Source organism: Myotis brandtii, unplaced genomic scaffold, assembly GCF_000412655.1.
Source record: "Myotis brandtii unplaced genomic scaffold, ASM41265v1 scaffold206, whole genome shotgun sequence".
Classification (NCBI taxonomy): Eukaryota; Metazoa; Chordata; class Mammalia; order Chiroptera; family Vespertilionidae; genus Myotis; species Myotis brandtii.
The window spans coordinates 317,603-323,618 of NW_005357691.1; positions in this window are offsets into that span (position 1 = coordinate 317,603).

The following is a 6,016-nucleotide window of genomic DNA, read 5'->3' on the forward strand; positions in this document are numbered from 1 at the left end:
AGAGTTCCCGTGTTACATTTACACAATAGAATACTATACAGCTGTAACAAAGACGGATCTCTTACCCTTTGAGTCAGCATGGTGGACCTGAAGATTATTATGCTAAGCGAAATAAGTCAGTCAGAGAAAGACAAGTATCACATGATCTCACTTATATGTGGAATATAATAAACAAAATAAACAGATGAACAAATCAAATCCAGAGATATGGAAGTGTGGAACAGACTGTGGAATCTCAGAGGGAAGTGGGGGAGGGCAGGAAGAGATTAACCAAAGAACTTATATGTGTAGATGCATAACCCATGGACACAGACAATAGTGTGGTGGGCCTGCTGGGAGGTGGATGCGGGTTACAGGGGGGTCAATGGGGGGGAAAAGGTGGGCATCTGTAATATTTTCAACAATAAAGGTAATTTTTTTAAAAAAAAAAAAAAGAAGTTTCTGCAATTGTATTTCAACGAAGTGGACTGAAACTTTCCCCATCCAATCAGAGCTGTGCGACTATATCCAGATCAATCAGAGTGGCTCCATTTTGACCAAACAGGACAGTGGCTTTTGGACCAATTGAACTGTGAGAATTTGGAGTCCTCGTTGGCATGAGGATGGACCAATCAGAGACCAGGAGCAGGGACTTCTTTCTATATAAGTCAGCTCCCTGGGGAGCACATTTTCCTTTTCCATAGGAAACTGAAGACTGCGTTTTCCAGCCAAAGCTAAAACATCAAAGACATCTTGCCATAGCAGAGTGTGTAGACAGGAACAGAGCACAGCAGAGTAGGTAGAATGGACAGAGCAGAGTAGAACAGGTGGAGCGGACCAGAGCAGGGCAGAGCAGACAAGCCTAGAGAATAGGGAAGCAGACATGTCTTTCTAGCCAGAGTGGCAACTGCCTGAAGCCATGTTTTTCCACAGCTGTGCTGTTTCATAAGCTGTAACACTATTGAGCTATTTTGCAGCCATGCTGTTCTACAGCTGTGCTGTACCACAATTGAGCTGTTTGAACTGAGAAAAATTTCCTCTTTTACCGCACCACAAATTGGGGATTCCTGTTGGCATTGAATTGGCACCAATGACCTTTGGTTGACAGTCTTATAGGCAATGTGAACTTGGTCTTGTTTACTTCTTTCCTTTGTCCACCAGGCATCCCATATCTAGGTTTGTGATTCGTTTGCAGCATTTCAGCATACTATTTTAACCTAACTTTCAGTTTTATTTTTTTTCCTACCCATATTTTCCTTTGGTCTTGAACTTTATCTATTGATTACTTTTTTATCCTGTTATATTACACGAATTTATGTGACCAACTTCACATCCTCTTTGGAAGTAGGAAGTATGTAACTGACCAAACTACCACTTAGTTACTTAATAACAGAGGAAGGCAGTATGAGCACAACGAGTATTACTCTATGTTGAAAACACCATCCCTGCTAATCATTTTAGAGAAAGTGAAGGAGGAATGGACTTGGCTTTACCAAGTTACTTGGCCATAATGATCCATAAGAATAGGTCTGCATATAACCACTGTACTCAAAGATTCAGTAGGATATCTGTGAAATATTTAAAACCAAGGCTAATTTATTATACTTTCAGACATTTCACATTTCAGACATTTTACCTGTACCCATCTGCCAAACGAACGTTTATGGAGAAAGAGCCAGTCTAGAACAGAAGACTAAAGAACAGTAGACTATAAGCAACTTTTTAATTTTCTCAGTGCACTTAGAATACGAACCCCACTTCTCCCTGTGGGCTAGAGCTGGCCCTTGTCTGTCTCTCCATCCTCGTTTCCTTCCAATCTACCTTTTGTTTACTAGGCCACACTGGAAATGACCAGTATTTTCCAATCTTGGATACGTTAGATTTTCTGTTCCCACTGCTTTGAATGTTGTTTCCCCAGCTGTGGGCCAGCTAGTTCCCTCTCACCCAGGAGGCCTCAGCTGAAAGAGCACCTCCTGGGAGAGGCCTTCACTGACCACTATTTGTTCCTTTGTTTATTCCTTTTATCATAACCCAGAATTAGGTTAATTTTTTTGTCTACTTGTTTTTTGTCTGTCTCCTTCATTAGACTGAAAACTTCTCAGGGCAAGGCTGTCTTATTCATAGGAGAGATGGTGAACCTCCATAGTAGTGTTCTCCCCTCCAGTGACTTTTGCCATACCTCCCTGTTTATTGCCATCATAGCCCTACTCACAACTTGAAATGTTCTCTTTTTGCTTTCTTGTTTATTGTCTTACTCTCCCTACTAAATTGTGAGCATCACGAGGGCAGGGAACATGTCTGTCTTGCTCCCCTTCTGCATCTTAGTGCCCAGCACAGGCCTTGACACTGGATGAATGACAGAGCCCTAGTGTTTGTATATAGGAAAAAAACATCAGACACCTTCCTGAGTAAACACTGCCTGCTTGTAACTGTCCAGTTTAGAATTGCCATGGTGTTGGCTATTGATTACAAAGGTGTTTTAGTCTGTTTGGACTGCTATAACAAATTGCCACAGACTAGGTGGCTTATGAACAACAGAAACTTATTTCTCATAGTTCTGGAGAATGGAAGTCCAAGGTCAACATGCTGATAGATTTGGTGTCTGGTGAGAAGCCTCTTCCTGATTCATAGACAGCGTCTTCTAGCTGTGTCCTCACATGGCAGAAGGGACAGGGGAGCTCGCTGCAGTCGCTTTTATAAGGGCACTAATCACATTCATGAGGGTTCCACTCCAATGATCTAGTCATTTCCCAAAGGCCTCACCTCCTAATAGCATCACATTGGGGGTTAGGATTTCTACATACAAATTGGGGAGAGGGAGATATAAACATTCAGTGCATGGCAAAATAATAAGAAATGAGATATTATCTTTCCTATCCCTGTTGTGCACTGAAATCATGGAGGACTTAGCACAACTTCAGAATGGTATCATAGGAATGCTAAAGTACATAGCACATGTTTAGGAGATTGGACAACTATTTGTGTTACTTAGCAGCTGCAATGTTGAGAAACATTTTATGCCTTGTGGGCACTGAGACAGTACAAACAGTCTTTCATTTCTTAGCACTCTCCCAATTCTTAATTTTAAAAATCTTTTTCATATTATAAAAGTAGTAATGAAACCAAATAATATAAGTTACAATGACTAGCTTAGAAATTCCAGAGGTTAACAGGAATTAAGTGTTAACTGCTACAAGTTGAAGCAAATTGTGAGGGTCCCAAATTTTGAAGAAGGTATTCTTTGAAGTGAAGCAGCCAGAGAGTTGTGGAATGAACCTGGCTGGGGATATTGAGAAAGCAATGAGGCCAAGTAGGGAGAGAGAAAGCAAGTGCAATCCCCAACTTGCACCCCTCTGCCACTAACGTGATTCTTGTATTCCTCCCCTGCATCTGTCTTCTTGCCTTGGTAACTTGATTTTGTGCAGTTAACAGATATGTTTTATTTTATAGATACAATACCGTGTCATGCTCAAATAATAAGATTCTAAACTTAAATGTTTAGGGATGTGAAGCCACTACACATAGATGAAATAATTTAGTCTATAACCTGCCTTACAATTGCTGAGATGGTGGGGTTTATATAGAATCCAGTCTTGCTTGTGTCTTACTATAACTTCTGCTTAAAAGTTAAAGTGTCAGGGTTCAGAGAGGATTCAGGAAGTGAGCTTGCAGATGAAATATACACTCAGCTGTTTTCATCTAGGCCAGGGGTGGGCAACCCCTGGCACGCGTGCCAAACATGGCACGCCAGTAACTTTTGCTGGCACGCGAAACCCTTTCTTATAATCTTCCATTTACAATTTTTTTCTTAATATCGACTTTTTTATTTTTCAGATAAATTCAGTGTAGGTGCATCTTAGATAAATAAATAATTTTACATAACAAGTTATCTTAAAGACCATAGACATGGATTGACGAGAGAGGGGAAGAGCAATTTCTATGCCTCTGCCTTAACTCTCCCTGCTTTCCTAGTTCCAACCAGTGTTTTGGTTTCAGCCTCAGTCGCAATGGGTTTTCGTTGACAAGACAACCGCCTCACCTACTTATTCAAAATTTCACTCTATAAAAATGAAACCTTCTCTCTCACTTTGCCCACCGGTACTAACAAAAGGGGAATAAATGTCTATGTTTCTCTCGGCAGCAAAAGTCCCACTGATAATATCAAACGGAGTCATAAAGTTTTCTGTCGGACTATCAGTGTACATGTATACATTAAAAAATAAATGCATTTTTCATCATCACATACTGTGTTTTTGTCGCTCGAATGAATTTTATTATTTCTTCAAGGTCCTTCACATACGTACACCTTAAGAGATATCAAGTAGGCGTAACATGTTCTCAAAAAATTAGGCTTGGCACGCAGAAGAATTTTGAGTCAGAGATTTTGCTGGTTTTGGCACGCACGCACAAAAAGGTTGCCCACCCCTGATCTAGACCCTAGATTCTAGGGGATAACCAACATCTCTTTCTTATTTTTCTAATATATTGCTGCACAATTCCATTGGCACTGCTTATAGATAGTTGTACAGCTTGATCTACTATTTCTCAGGTGCTTAGACTCTTGAAATATTTCTTTCTCAAATTCCAATTAAACCTGTGGGGATTATACAAAATTCGCTTCAAACACTTTGTTTGAAAATATCCGGAGCATGGTTTTTCAACTCTGCATTTGATCAGGGTCTATTTGTTAGAGATAAAGAGAATGAAATCTTGGAAACCCTAAAGCTCTTAGGTCCAAATAGAACAAGCCTTGCCCGCTGTTCTCTCTACCCCAGCAGTTCTCAACCTGTGGGTCGCGACCCCTTGGGGGTCGAACGACCCTTTCACAGGGGTCGCCTAAGACCATCGGAAAACACGTATATAATTACATATTGTTTTTGTGATTAATCACTATGCTTTAATTATGTTCAATTTGTAACAATGAAAATACATCCTGCATATCAGATATTTACATTACGATTCATAACAGTAGCAAAATTACAGTTATGAAACAAAAATAATTTTATGGTTGGGGGTCACCACAACATGAGGAACTGTATTAAAGGGTCGCGGCATTAGGAAGGTGAGAACCACTGCTCTTCCCCTTTACCTGGGAATGCACACATCAGCATTACAGATTTTGTCTGTGCTCCTGAAGTGAGCTGTTGCCCTGCTTCCCATAAGATTGAATCTCACTCTATTCTGCCTTTTCTTGGGAAAGGAGAGACAAGAGTGATGTGGCTATTGTTTTGTTGTCATCTAAGGAGGCTTTCATTTTATAACTGAGCATCACCTTAGGAATCCGAAACAATGCAATTGGCCTTGCAAAAATGTATCAAGATTTATTCATTCATTTATTCAACAAATATTTATCAAGATTTTACAAGTGCTAGGAACTATGATAGATGCTGGGGATACAGCAGTGAACAAAATAGACAAGGTCCCCACTCTGAAGGTATTCTAATGAGACTCCTTGTTCTCTGCTTAATTAAATAGTGAACAACTTTATCAAAACATCTAGTGTAATTGGTCAGAACTTAAGTACACATTGAATATTAATGTATTTGACTTGAAACAATGTCTTCTTTTGATCCTAAAATAGGATTCTATGCTAATAGGGGTTTTGAAATGTGTACTCAGATTTTGTGTCAACTTAAAAAAAAATTCATAGACTAGAGGCATTTGAGAAGTTGGAAGGAACCTTAGAAAGCCTGAGCAGTGGTCTATGAGCCAAGTTCAGCCTGTAGACATGTTTTATTTGGCCCCTGTGGTATTTTAAAACTATTTAGATTAGTTGCCAATATTGAAAAATCAGGCAGTTTCACATAAAAATCTGGATTTGAAAAGGGAACCCTCGTGTACTGCTGGTGGGAATGCAGAGTGGTGCAGCCACTGTGGAAAACAGTATGGAGTTTCCTCAAAACATTAAAAATGGACCTGCCTTTTGACCCAGAGATCCCATTTCTAGAAATATATCTGAAGAAACTGGAAACACTAATTTGAAAAAATACATGCACCCCAATGTTCATTGCAGCATTATTTACAACTAGAGGCCCGG